The sequence below is a fragment of the Galeopterus variegatus genome, unplaced genomic scaffold (assembly GCF_000696425.1).
Source record: "Galeopterus variegatus unplaced genomic scaffold, G_variegatus-3.0.2 Scaffold4760, whole genome shotgun sequence".
Classification (NCBI taxonomy): domain Eukaryota; kingdom Metazoa; phylum Chordata; class Mammalia; order Dermoptera; family Cynocephalidae; genus Galeopterus; species Galeopterus variegatus.
This window is the reverse complement of record NW_007730871.1, coordinates 162,321-177,715: the sequence shown is the minus strand read 5'-3', so window position 1 is coordinate 177,715 and position 15,395 is coordinate 162,321.

Sequence of the window (15,395 nt, the reverse complement as noted above, 5' to 3'; positions counted from 1 at the left end):
GATATTTCTCAGAAGTAGGATTATTTGGTCATATGGTAGTTCTATTTTTAGTTTTTTGAGGAACCTTCATATTGCTTTTCAAAATAGCTGTACTAATTTACACTCCCACCAACAATGTGCAAGAATTTCCTTTTCTCTGCATCCTCTCCAACACCTTTTATCTTTCATCTTTTTTATGAAAGTCATTCTAACAGGTGTCAGGTGATATCTCATTGTGGTTTTGCATCATTAATTGTTAGTGATATTGAGCATTTTATCACATTCCTATTGGCCGTTTGTATGTCTTCTTCTGAGAAATATCTGTTCGGGTCCTTTGCACATTTTTAAACATTGGGTTATTTTTTTTTTTTTTTTCGTGCTATTCAGTTATTTGAGTTCTTTATATATTTTGGATCTTAACTTCTTATCAGATGTATGGTTTGCAAATATTTTCTCCCACTCTGTGGACTGTCTCTTCACTTTGATAAATGTTCTTTTGCTGCATAGAGGCTTTTTTGTTTGATGTAATCCCATTTGTCTATTTTTGCTTTGGTTTTCTGTGCTTTTTCATCATACAAAATATCACTGCCCAGTCCAGTGTTGTGGAGAAACTACTTCTAGTAGTTTTATAATTTTAAGTCTTATGTGTAAGACTTTAATCTGTTTTGAGTTGATTTTTGTATGTGGTGTAAGATAAAGGTCTAATTTCATGCTTCAGCATGTTGATACCCAGTTTTTTCAACACAATTATTAAAGAGACTGTTGATTCCCTATTGTGTGTTCTTAGCAACTTTTTCAAAAATCAGTTGATCATAAATGTATGGATTTATTTTATGGGTGTTTCATCCTGCCAATCTGCAACAAAAATCACCCCAAAATCATCAGTAGAGGTGTTCCCACAATAAAGAACCCTAAACTGTTCAGAAATTATTAAAGAGACTGTTGATTCCCCATTGTGTGTTCTTAGCAACTTTTTCAAAAATCAGTTGATCATAAATGTATGGATTTATTTTATGGGTGTTTAATCCTGCCAATCTGCAACCAAAATCACCCCAAAATCATCAGTAGAGGTGTTCCCACAATAAAGAACCCTAAACTGTTCAGAGATAGAACCAGTTGAGATTCCAAAGAAAGACTCACTAAATACCAAGTGGTCAGTACAAAGTATTTATTAAGGGAACTTACAGAGTTCTGCAGCATATATTCATGACGGACAGTGAGAGAAAAGAAATTGTCTACCTAGGTATGTCTGCAGAGGAGGGTGAAGGTATGGTATTCATATGAGAGCTTAAATAATTTGGTTCAGGGCCAGGGCCAATTTCTTGCAATGCTTTGGGTAATAAGCTAGATAACTTTATCAATAGCTGGGAATGTTTTGTTTCAAGCCTGATGAGAGGAACCTGCAGCTGGCTGGGTCACAGAGGGTTTAAGGCACTCCATGATTTTCAGTCAGGTTGCTAAAAGAAAGTGAGAGAAACTGGGGAATCCTACAATGGGTTTTCTATTCTGTTTCATTGGTCAATGTGTCCGTTTTTTTTTTGGCCAGTACTATGCAGTTTTGATTGCATTTGCTTTATAATTTATACCTATTTATTCTTTTGTTACTATTGTAAATGGGATTCTTAAAAAATTTACTTTTCAGATAATTGTTATAAATATAAAAATGCTAATGATTTTTATGTGTTGATTTTTAATACTGCCACTTTGCTGAATTCATTTATCAATTCTAATGTTGTTTTGGTGGAGTCTTTAGGGTGTTCTATATATAAGATCAAGTCATCAGCAAATAGAGACAATTACACTTCTTTCTTTCTTATTAGGAGGGCTTTTATTTCTTTCTCTTGCCTAGGACTGAAGGCTAGGACTTCAGGTATTATGTTGAAATGAAGTGTTGAGAGTGGGCATCCTTGTCTTATCCCTGATCTTAGAAGAAAAACTTCCATCTTTTCACTACTGAGAAGTATGCTAGCTATGAGTTTGTCATCAATGAGTTCATGAAGAAAAAAAAAAAAGTTCGTGAAAAAGATTCATGTTAACTTCATGAAAAGTTTCATGTTATCTTTCAGTTCTATTTTCTATGAACTTTTCGAAGTACCACATATGATTTTTATTATGTTGAGGTGCATTCCCTCTATAAATAATCTGTTGTGAGTTTGTCCCATGAAAGAATGTTGAATATTATCAAATGCTTTCTCTGCATCTATTGAGATGATCATATAATTTTTATCCTTCATTTTGTGAATGTGGTGTATCACGATTATTGATTTGCACATCAGTATATGTCTGTTAGGTCCATTTGGTCTAAGGTATAATTCAGGTCCATTGTTTCTACATTGATTTTCTATATAGATAATCTAGCACTGTTCAGAATGAGATATTAAGGTACCCTACTCTTACAGTGTTGTATTTTCTCTCTCTCTTTAGGTGATTTTATAATTGCTTTATGTATTTAGGTAGTTTGGAAATTGGGTGCATATATTCACAATTATCATATTATCTTGGTGAATTAATCCCTTTATCATTATGTGATTACCTTCTTTGTAACTTTTTAATAGTTTTTTACTTAAAGTCTATTTTGACTTATGTAAGTATAGCTACCCCAGCTCTATTTCAGTTTCCATGTGCATGAAATATCTTTTTGCATTCCTTCACTTGCAGTCTATATGTGTCCTTACTAGTAAAGTGAGTCTCTTATTGGCAGTATATGATTCCATCTTGTTTTTATCCATCCATTTACTCTAGAAAGGCCTTTTTCTTTCTCTTTTCCTTTATGAACTCCTCTTACATGAAAGTTAGTTTGCTTAATGGTGTCCCATAATTCCCATAGAACTTCTGTTATCTTTTTGCTCCTCCAATTGAATAATTTCAAATATATTGTCTACAAACTCATTTGTTCTTTCTTCTGCTTAATCAAATCTACTGTTGAAGATTTCTATTGAATTTTTCAGTTCAGTATTGTATTCTTTATCTTTAAGATTTCTTCTTTTTATTGTTTCTATTTCTTTTTCAAACTTCTCATGAATTATTTTCCAAATTTCATTTAATCTTTTATCTGTATTTTCTTGTAGTTTCTTGAACTTATTTAAAAGTATTATTTTGAATTCTTTGTGAGTCATTTCATAGATCTTCATTTCCTGTTGGTGGGGATCTGGTTGCTGCTCATTGCACTGCAAGTCGGCAGAGACCAGGCACTACAGCAGAAAACCCCTTGGTAGGGGGAGGAAATGTGGCTGTCCTTGAGTGTGTGGTGTCCGGTGGCCACTTTTCTGCTGACTGGAGCCTGGCTGCTACTCACTCTGCTGCAAGTTGACCAAGATTTGAAGCAGAAAGCAGAGTTGTTGGAAGATGATGTGCAGCTACTGGAAGACTCAAAGAGGACAGGAGAGTTGTTGGAAGCACAGATAGATGTCCTGGAGTATAACATGCAGTGACTGGCCATTCCTGCCTCTCACACCAGGGAAGATGACAAACACAGTGGTGAGTTGGGGGAGACTGTGCGTCCCCAGGCACGACCTGCTATGCACCAGAAAGAGAAATGTGAGCAGCCTATGGGACTGGGCAGACAAACAGTGGACAACCCATAGGTGACCCAATTTACTACCTATGTCCCATATACCCAGGATGAGTTAGTTGACTTGGGGAAACAGTTTCGGCAGAAACAGGGGGAGCCCCTGGCTGCTTGGCTGTTGTGGTTATGGGACCTAGGGGTGGATAGTGTGATATGCTCTGGTGAGGAGATGGAAAAATTGGCCTCCATCACCATGCACCCATCCCTGAGGCAGCGGCTGCAGAATAGCTGCAGGTATGCACCAGGGCTGGGTAATCACTCCTTAATGGAATGGGTGAGTGCACCTGCCCAAACCATGTGGGAAAATGCTGGAGAACTGCCGAAGATTGTCAATAAATGGCAAACGTATGCTGAGCTGGTCCAAATCATTCGAGAGCTGGGGATGCGGCAGTCCATGTTTAAAGTGAACACTCATGGCCCAGACAATGAAAATATTACAGACAGCATGAGAGACATAGTGCTGCAAAATGCCCCATCAACGTCCTTTGGGTCACTGATGGCCATACTGGCCCCATACGTTGATCATCCTATACATGAGGTAATGACCATGATAGCCATCTTGGGTGAAAAAGAGGATAGGAGACAAGCAAAAGGGGTCCAAAAGGTGGCTAAGACCCAACCCCCCCAAAATACTCAGGATTTTATCCCAAAGGGACTAAACAAGACTAGCCGTAAGGAGATGTGGCTTGCCTTGCTTGTAGCAGGGGTTGATAAAAAGAAAAAGGACCTGCAGCCAAATGCAGTTCGGTTTGCCTTGTGGCAGCAATTGTGCCCTGAAAAGCATTTCACTAAACATCTGGAAACAGGTAGCAAGGTACGTTCAGTGGATTTAAAGGACTTTTTGATTGCTCCTAAGGAGGTGGATGAAATGTTCAATTTCAATTAAGGAGCAGGCCAAGGTGCTCATCTTTTGGGGGCAGGCGAGGACCAGAGGCTTCATGTTGAATTGGCAATGAAGAAGCTGATGCACTGGCTAAGGTAAAATGGCTAGAGAGAGCTCCAGCAGATGATGTAGCTGGGTGGCTACACTGGAGAATGCAGCATGTCGGCTGCAAGGCTGGGTGGTCAATGGCTTGCCAGGTGCCACATTAAACTGAGAAAAAGTGCTCCTGATGAGCAGATGGGTGCCCGTGATGGGCAGATAACTCATGTGAGAGTGCCCCTGACACCCTGCCAGGTAGATCTTGTGCCAAAGAGAGTTACTGGTTTTCTGTTTGTATGGCCTTGTGGGGCCCCAGCGTGGGTGAGGTGCCTATTCCTGCAACCATCCTTTCTAAGGATGGCAAACTGGCATGTATCTTACCACAGGGGCAAGAACTTCCCCCAATAACCCTTCTGTCTTTTCACCCATAGTGTTCTGGCTGCAGGCACTGCACCAGAGTCGACTGGGTACATACACACGTTGGTGTGATCATCTACTCAATATGCACTGAACTTCACATCAGTATGACTACAAGATTCCCATGAAAAAATCACACCAATGATGACTACTAACCAGACATGTGCGGCTAAAGGACAGCACTATGGGACAAGCCTTAAGGACATGCCTTAAGGCATATCAAACAGACATTAGGTTGTATAAATAAAAGGGTCATTTATCCTTGCTAAGGGAACTTCTTGGAAGATTTTTAATGTGTAGATTGTACAGTGAGGGACCCCGAAGGGGTGGATTGTTGGGAAAACAGAATAATTTAGTCAGGCTCCCATGGCTGAGGTCCAGCTGGGGGATCAAGCAGCACACTTTTTGTAAACAAGTTGTGTGTGGGTGGAGTTAGTGTGCATGTGCACCAATGTATCTTTTTAGTTTTGTAGCTATTGTGGGCTCTGCAGTTTGTGAAGCAGGCAGGTGGCAGAGAGCTCACGTCTAACAATAGAGCATGTTTACTCTGCTGGCGGCTGCTCAGTTTCAGTTTTTCTTTGGAATTTGCCAGTAGTAGTTGAGTTTCTGAGTTTTTCTGTGGACTGCTTAGCTCTTAGATGTGTGTGTGCTGAACAAAGACTATTCCTACTTTAGCCAAGGCTCCAAGGACCATTTTGTCCAGTTACCTAGCTCTTAAACCTGCATGTGAAGGGTTGGTGAATGGGCTTGAGGGGTCTGTGAGCTCTAGACCCTAGCCCTAGCTCTAAAGGTACTATTGTTTGGAATCTGTAGTTGGACAGGGCCATGTGATGGTCTCCAAGGCTGGGTGAGGTCTTCTGGGTTGCTGTATGGCCACATGAAGTGGGAAGGGCCAAAGGCTATATGCTCCACAGATATGTGTGGGCTTGGGCTTGCCTCTTGGTCTAGGGTAGGCTTAAGAAGGGCACCTAGGTTTGGTGGAGTCACTGTTCTTCAGCTGAAGTTGGGCAGGGTCACTATCCTTTCAGTGGGTAATCACTGGCCAGTAGTTGCCTTTTGGCTTGGGAAAGACTTAAGAGGACCACAGCTTAATTGGGTTATATCTCTACCACTAGGATTGGCTGAAAGCCAGATTCTCCCTTTTACAGGTAATTGCTGACCTGCAGTTGTTTTCTGGTCTGCGGAAGAGTTAATATGAGCACTGGAACTGGGTTGGGTCACCTTTCCACTGCTAGGGCTAGACAGGGCCAAATATTACCTTGGTAGCTGATAGTTGACCTACAGTTGTCTCTTGATCTGGAGAAGATTGTATTAGTCTATTTCTATTGCTTATAACAAATACCTGGAACTGGGTAATGTATAAAGAAAATGAAATTTGTTGCTTACAGTTTCTGAGGCTAGGAAGTCCAAAGTCCAGGGAACACAGCCAGAAAAGGAATGGTGGTAGTGACATTGGTGGCAGAGTATCACATTGTGAAAATGGCAGAACAGAGAGAGCAGAGAGGGAGAAAGGCAGACTCTCCTCTTCTTTTAAAGCCCTCAGAACCATGCCCCTGAGCACCATTTCTAATTCATTCACTACTGCACAGTCCTACAATCCAATCACCTCTTCAAAGCTACACCTTTCAATTACCATAATAGGATTTTCCACCCTCTTAACAGCCACAGTGGGGGCCGAGTTTCTAATACATAAATCTTAGGGGACACAATTCAAGCTTCAGTGAGTTTGGGGGGGACATAATTCAATCCACTACAAAGATTTAATAAGAGCACCCAAGCTGTGTGAGAAAACTGACTAGAGATTTTAGCCTGGAAGAACATAGACCACGTTTCCTACAACACGGTGCTGTTGCCTAGTTTCTCTGGAAGGGCATCTCTCTTGGCCAGAATGCAGAGTTACCACCATGATCTATGCTCTGGCTGTTGTGAGCCCCACCCTCGTTCTTTGTTTATAACTGACGCCAGATAGGCTAGCCCTGCTGGTACTCTCAATGTTTCTTGTGGGATGAGCAATCTGCAAAGGATTCCAGAATGGTGGAGAAGTTGAATGTTCACCTCCAGCTCACTTTTCCCACTGTAGAAACAATGGGTCCAGAGGAAATCTCTCTGTGTGGCACAATGCCAGCCTGGGGGAGGGGTAGCATGGTCAAGGAGAATCATTCCTCTTATCCCTCAATTGCAGTTTTTCTCAGTTCTGCAGTTTAAATGGGTGTCTCAGCCCCACTCTGAGTGCTGGGATATTCGGAATAGTATTCTTCCCTGTAAATAGCTGCTAGTTGGATTTGTGTGGGGGAAAGTGAAACAGAGAACTCTAATTCTGCTCTCTTGTTGATGTTGCTCCTCAAGGGAACAAAAGTTTTTTAAGTGGTTGAGAAAAAAAACAATGAAAATTTGGATTTGAAATTATGTAATGTTTAATGTAAATTATAAGGAGCAAAAAATAAGGATTAAAATAAGGTAAAAACTTCTTAAATAAGAAAATAAGATTAGAATTAAAACTTAAAAAAAATATGGTGAAGAATCAGTTATCATTCATCCATCTCACCCTACTTCCATACTTTTTAAGCAGTATGGATCCTGGAAGACATGTTTTGTTTTTCTAAGGCATGGGGTTGTTATGGACTTAGGAAAACCACAAAGGAAGACCCTGAGGTGGAAAGGGAGAGGGAGGGTGGGAGAGGAGAGAGAGAGAGAGAGAGAGAGAGAGAGAGAGAGAGAGAGAGAGAGAGAGAGGATTTAGGCCAAAACAAACAAACAAACAAAACCCACAAAAAAACACAGTTAAAAAGACATTTTGAGGTTTTGCTGGATCAGCTGCAATTTTGCCCTTTTTTCCATTTCTGTATGACAGCCTTACTAGAAGTCTATATCATTTATTAATGTTTTATAGGGTGTGTGTGTGTGTGTGTGTGTGTGTGTGTGTGTGTTGGGTGTGAGATTTATCTCAACCCAACTGATGAGGGCAGAGTTGGCGAAAGGAAGCCCATTTACATCTTGTTCCCTACATAAAATATGCATGTAGCAGGGGTCTAAACAGTGCTATGGTAAGGTGTTATCTTACAACCCTTTGCAGAATTCCTCTGTTGATTCCAGACAGACCACCTGCTTAATTGTCAGAGAAGATTTGGGTGACTTCTATCAAAGACAAAAACAGGACAAGTAAAGAGATTGATTTTATTCTGGCTGTTGCAATATAGGCAGTACCACAGATCTAAAGATCAGAGTTTTTACCTTAGACTTTCACAGAAAAGGGCAAACACATGGCAAATTGGGGATTTACATGAGGGGTTGTTTTGCAAAGAGGAATCTCAGATAGCTGAACAGAAAATATTTTTCTCTGTAGTTAGCAAGTTTCACGGGATCAAACAGTTCTAATCTTAACTAATCAGTCATGACAATTAGTTCTAATCTCAGCTAATCAATCATAAAACAAGAGTGGGAAGTTGGAGAACCTCTGTCTGGCCTTGTCAGCAGGTTCAGGCAAAAGAAAAAGGTCTCTGTGGCCTTGGCAGTCTCTATTCAAGACAAACATCATTTGTCTTAAAACGATCTTAGGGATTTAGATTCACTTCTGTGGGGTTTTGGTCAAAGGTCTATGAATTAGTCTACAGGGTCAGCATTTCTTGGTGCTATTTTTGGAGAAATAGCTGAAGCATCTATTGTGCTCTGATGATGGTCTGAAAATGAGAAGGGTTCTGGAGACAAGGCATTCAATCAGGGGGATACTCATAATAATAAGCAGAAAAATAATTATTAGAGGATGTATTAAGGAGTAAGACCAAGACTTGAGACTGGACAAAAAACAGTCTAGGGGCTCCCAGGAAATTTGTGTGGAGAGGTCCTTTGATGATGAAGGTAGGTCTGTGGTAGCAACAGAGTGAATTTCTTCATCAGGAACTTGAATATTTTTGTTTGTGATGTAGGGGTGTTGGGAAAGTAGAATAATTTAATCAGGTCCCCTTGCCTTAGAGATGGTTGGGGGTGATGCACCACATTCTTTGTAAGCAAATTGTGTGTGTGGGTGGGTGGAGTTAGTGTGCGTGTGCATTGCCGCAACCTAGGCTGGTGTCTACTGCCTCGGGTGGCCATGCTCTTGAACCTATAGCTTCCAAGGACCTGTTTGCCAGTTACCTAGCACACAGACCTGTGGGTGAAGGGTCTGGTGACCCAGCCTGGTGTGTGAGGGGACCCAGCCTGGCATGTGAAGGATTTGTGACCCAGTCTATGAACAGGCTTGAGGGGTCTGTAAGCTCTAGACTAAGCTCTAGCTTGATAATTGGCCCAGTTGGCAGGATTATGGGCAGGTAAAACAGCATGACAATTGGCGAAGTCTGCAACAGGATTCTGAGTAGGTACAGGAGCCAAAAGCTCTTGGGAGAAGAAGGAAATGTGGCTACTTTTGAATATACTGTGCCCTATGGCCACCTTCCTATTGACTGGGATCTTGCTGCTGTGCTCTGTACTGCAAGGCAACATAGACCAGGTACTACAATGCAAAACCCCTTGGGAGGGGGAAGAAATGTGGCTATCCTTGAGCATGTGGTGCCCATTGGCCACTTTTCTGCTGACTGGAGCCTGGCTGCTGCTCACTATGATGCAAACTGATTGAGATTTGTGGCAGAAAGGAGAGTTGTTGGAAGCAAGGATGATTGTCCTGGAGGATGACGTGCAGTGACTGGCCACTCCTGCTTCTCACACCAGGGAAGACAACCAACCCAGTGGTGAGTTGGGGGAAACCGTGCATCTCCAGGCATGACCTGCTGTGCATGAGAAATTGAGACATGAGCAGCCTATGTGACCAGATGGTCAACCAGTGGGCAATCCACAGGTGACCCAGCTCACCACCTATGTCCCATATACCCAGGTTGAACTGGTTGACTTGGGGAGACAGTTCAGGCAGAAACATGGGGAGACCCTGGCTGCTTGGATGTTGTGATTATGGGACTTAGGGGTGGATAGTGTGGTATACTCTGGTGATGAGATGGAGAAGTTGGCCTCCATTACTATACACCCGTCCATGAGGCAGCGGCTGCAGAACAGCAGCAGATATGTACAAGGGCGAGGTAATCACTCCTTGATGGACTGGGCAAATGCAGCTGCCCTAACTGTGTGGGCAAATGCTGGAGAACTGCCCAAGATTGTCAGTAAATGGCAAATGTATGCTGAGCTGGTCCAAATCATTCGAGAGCTGGGGATGCGGCAGTCCATGTTTAATGTGAACACTCGTGGCCCAGACAATGAAAATTTTACAGTCAGCATGAGAGACATAGTGCTGCAAAATGCCCCATCAACGTTCTTTGGGTCACTGATGGCCATACTGGCCCCTTCATTGGTCATCCTATACATGAGGTAACGACCAGGATAGCCATCTTGGGTGAAATAGAGGAAAGGAGACAAGCAAATGGGGTCTGGAAGGTGGTTAAGAACAAACCCCCAAGAAGTACTCAGGATTTTACCCCAAAGGGACCAAGCAAGACTAGTCATAAGGAGATGTGGCTTGACTCGCTTGCAGCAGGGGTTGGTAAAAAGAAAATTGACCTGCAGCCAAATATAGTCCTGTTTGCCTTGTGGCAGCAATTGTGCCCTGACCAGTGTCTCACCAAACATCTGGAAACAGGTAGCAACTTATGCTCAGTGGATTTAAAAGCCCTTTTGGTTGCTCTTGAGGAGGCAGATGAACTGTTCCATTTCAATTAGGGAGCAGGCCAAGGTACTCATCTTTTGGGGCAGGTGAGGACTGGAGGCCTCATGTTGAATTGGTAATTTATTGGTTGAGGACAAATGTGCAGTGTGTTTTGGCATTGGTGCAGAATGTGTCTTGATATATGGCAATCCAGATAAGTTTCCAGGGGCCACAGTTTGTATACATGGCTATGGGGGACATACTACTGAGGTCACAGCTGTGTCATTGCCATTGGGCATAGGAAGATAACCTCCTCATGTATATACTGTATATACTGTATATATATCTCCCATAGCTGAATACATCTTGGGTATGGATGTACTTTATGTTTTGCACCTGTAAACAACAGTTAGAGAGTTTCGGCTGCAAATACAGACAGTAAAGCCTGTGTTATGAGGATATGCTAAACATGACCCACAGGTGTTACTCAAGCCAAGACATGTAGTTAATGTAAAGCAGTATCGGCTACCAGGAGGACATGCAGAGATAAGTGCCACTATATTGGAATTACAGAAAGTTGGCATTATTCATCTGGCTCAGAGCCCATTTAATGCTCTGGTATGGCCAGTGAAAAAGCCTGATGGTACCTGGAGAATGACTGTAGATTATTGAGAACTGAACAAAGTAGTGCCTCCTTTGCATGCAGCTGTGCCTTCAGTTCAAGATTTGATGGATCAGCTGATGACTCAGCTAAGGACTTATCATTATGTCTTGGACCTTGCAAATGCTTTTTTCTCCATTCCAATCTAGGCTGATAGCCAAGATCGGTTCTCCTTCATGTGGGAAGGAGGACAGTGTACCTTTCAAGTATTGCCCCAAAGTTATCTGCATAGCCCAACCATCTGTCATGGTTTGGTGGCTGGGGACCTAGCCAAGTGTACTAGGCCCAGCACAGTTACAATGTTTCGCTGCACTGATGATGTGTTACTAATCTGATTCTCTTGCAGATTTAATCCAGGCAGCTCCAATACTGCTAAGTCATTTGGAACAATGTGGGTGGGCCGTGAACACAGCCAAAGTGCAAGGACCTGGGTTGTCAGTCACTTTCCTAGGAGTGGTTTGGTTGGGAAGATGAGGGCCATCCTAGAAGCCATTATAGATAAGATACAGGCATATGCTTGACCCACAACTGTAGCTCGGCTACAGAAATATTTGGGACTTTTGGGGTATTGGAGAGCTTTTGTACCCCATATGGCCCAAATGGCATGCCCACTATATGCATTGACAAAGAAAGGAGTCTTCTGGGACTGGACTGAAGAAGTAGAACAAGCTTATCAGGCTACAGAAAGGGCAATACAGCAAGTACATTGTCAGTCACTTTCCTAGAAGTGGTTTGGTTGGGAAGATGAGGGCCATCCTAGAAGCCATTATAGATAAGATACAGGCATATGCTTGACCCACAACTGTAGCTCGGCTACAGAAGTATTTGGGACTTTTGGGGTATTGGAGAGCTTTTGTACCCCATATGGCCCAAATGGCATGCCCACTATATGCATTGACAAAGAAAGGAGTCTTCTGGGACTGGACTGAAGAAGTAGAACAAGCTTATCAGGCTACAGAAAGGGCAATACAGCAAGTACAAGCTTTACAAGTGGCCAATTCCACTGAGCCATTTGAGTTAGACATACAAATAACCCAGGAATGGTTAAGATGGGATTTGTGACAAGACCAATTCTGCACACCTGTAGGATTCTCGTCTCAGCTCTGGAAGAGTGCTAAAGTGTTCCATACTCTAATAGAAAAGCAGTTAGCAGTTGTGTATTCTGCCTTAGCCACTGAAGCTATCACAGGAACTGCCAAAGTCCTAGTAAGGAAAGCATACCCCATAATAGGTTGGCTGTGCATGGGGGCAACCAGCCCTAAAATGGGTGTAGCTCAGACTCCCACTTTGTCTAAATGGGGAGCATATATAGAACAAAGGAGCACTGTGTCAACGAGTCCTCTGTCCAAAGAGTTGCAAACTGTGCTAGGAACAGTAGAGGTTGTGGAGCAAACTTTGACACAACCATTACTGATGGAGGTGGAGGCTGCACCTTTCCATGAGGGACAGGGACCTATCACAGAGCAAGCTTGGTATACAGATGGCTCTAGCATGGAAACTTCAGCATCATGGACAGCTGTTGCTGTCCAGCCCTTAACAGATACCATATGGTATGAAAATGGTACAGGGCAAAGCAGTCAATGGGCTGAATTGAGAGCAGTATGGATTGTCATAAAAAATGAGCCTGGCCCATTAACCATCTGTACTGACAGCTGGGCTGTGTACAAAGGTTTAACCCTTTGGATCTCTATTGGGACTTTTGGGGTATTGGAGAGCTTTTGTACCCCATATGGCCCAAATGGCATGCCCACTATATGCATTGACAAAGAAAGGAGTCTTCTGGGACTGGACTGAAGAAGTAGAACAAGCTTATCAGGCTACAGAAAGGGCAATACAGCAAGTACAAGCTTTACAAGTGGCCAATTCCACTGAGCCATTTGAGTTAGACATACAAATAACCCAGGAATGGTTAAGATGGGATTTGTGACAAGACCAATTCTGCACACCTGTAGGATTCTCGTCTCAGCTCTGGAAGAGTGCTAAAGTGTTCCATACTCTAATAGAAAAGCAGTTAGCAGTTGTGTATTCTGCCTTAGCCACTGAAGCTATCACAGGAACTGCCAAAGTCCTAGTAAGGAAAGCATACCCCATAATAGGTTGGCTGTGCATGGGGGCAACCAGCCCTAAAATGGGTGTAGCTCAGACTCCCACTTTGTCTAAATGGGGAGCATATATAGAACAAAGGAGCACTGTGTCAACGAGTCCTCTGTCCAAAGAGTTGCAAACTGTGCTAGGAACAGTAGAGGTTGTGGAGCAAACTTTGACACAACCATTACTGATGGAGGTGGAGGCTGCACCTTTCCATGAGGGACAGGGACCTATCACAGAGCAAGCTTGGTATACAGATGGCTCTAGCATGGAAACTTCAGCATCATGGACAGCTGTTGCTGTCCAGCCCTTAACAGATACCATATGGTATGAAAATGGTACAGGGCAAAGCAGTCAATGGGCTGAATTGAGAGCAGTATGGATTGTCATAAAAAATGAGCCTGGCCCATTAACCATCTGTACTGACAGCTGGGCTGTGTACAAAGGTTTAACCCTTTGGATCTCTACTTGGAAGTATCAATGGTGGATGGTAGGCCACCAACCCCTGTGGGGATAAGCCATGTGGTAAGAGTTATGGGAATTGGGGCATGAGAAAGAAGTAACTCTTTTCCATGTCACAGGACACTTCCCTTTAGCCAGTCCAGGAAATGATGAAGCCGATGCCTTGGCTAAGTGTTCTGGCTGCAGGCACTGCACCAGAGTCACATGATCAATGTGTCAGCCCACTGAATGTGCATTGAACTTCCCATCAGTATGACTGCAGGATTCCCATGGAGGAGCACACCAATAGTGACTACTAATCAAACATATGTGGCTAATAGTTAAAAGGACAAAACTACAAGCCTTAAGGCATATTGAATGGACAATAGGTTATGTAAATGTAAGGGTCATTTATCCTCCCTTAGGGAACATCACGTAAGATTCTGGACTTGTAGATTGTACAGCGAGGGACCCTGAAGGGCTGGATTGTTGGGAAAAGAGAATAATTTAATCAGATCCACTCAGCTTAGGGATGGTTGGGGGTGATGTGCACATTCTTTGTAAGCAAATTGTGTGTGTGTGGGTGCAGTTAGTGCATATATGGGACACTGGAACTTGGCTGGCATCTACTGCCTCAGGTGCCCACCTGTGCAGTCATGCTCTCAAACCTATGGCTTCCAAGGACCTGTTTGCCGGTTACCTAGCTCATATACCTGCGTGTGAGGGGTCTGGTGGCCCAGCCTGGTGTGTGAGGGGTCTGAGGACCCAGCCTGGCACGTGAAGGGTTTGTGACCCAGTCTGTGAATGGGCTTGAGGGGTCTGTGAGCTCTAGACCCAGCCCTAGCTCAACAATTGGCCCAGTTGGCAGGCTTATGGGTGGGTAAAAGAGCACAACAAGGGGACAGAGAAGTTCTGGGGAACACAAGTGCAGCATTTGCTTCCAAACAAAGCACATGTTCCCCCTCTAAATGCTAAGATCATATTGAGTGCTAGTTGATTGTGGAGCACCGTGAGAAGATTGATGTTCTTGTCCTGTTGTTTGTGATGATAATTATCACCTCCCGTATTACAGCATGGAAGACATGAAAATTTTCTCTCTCTCTTGAGCCAATACTGTGGCTGGTTTAAGCACAAAGGTGGCCCAAATGAGATTAGGTTCCCCAGTAAGTCCTTGATATCTCCCACCCATCTCTTGGCTTTTTTTCAAGCATATCTTCAGAACCAGCAGTGAAAGAAAGAATTCAGTAACTGTTTGGCGTCAGCCTCTGCATTTCCGGGGGGCACAGTTACTAGTGCACAGTTGAAACCAATGATGGGTATAGAAGAGAGCTGAAAGGAATTTGAATAGTTTAAGAAGGCAGTTGAGCTACATTGGTAAGGACGGACAAGACTGCATAGGTACATAAGCCTGTCCAGTGTGCTAGGAGATACCAGTAGACTTTTCTTCCACAAATGAAATGGGCATATTTTGACACTAACCAAGTGAATTGGGGGCAATTCTTTCCCATAAGGTTATCCTTTTAACAATACAAAGTTGAGAATAGGGTATGGCTGTAAGAGAAATATCTTTCTTTAAAAAAAAAATTTCAGGGCCGGCCCGTGGCTCACTCGGTAGAGTGCGGTGCTGATAACACCAAGGCCACGGGTTCGGATCCTATATAGGGATGGCCGGTTTGCTCACTGGCTGAGCGTGGTG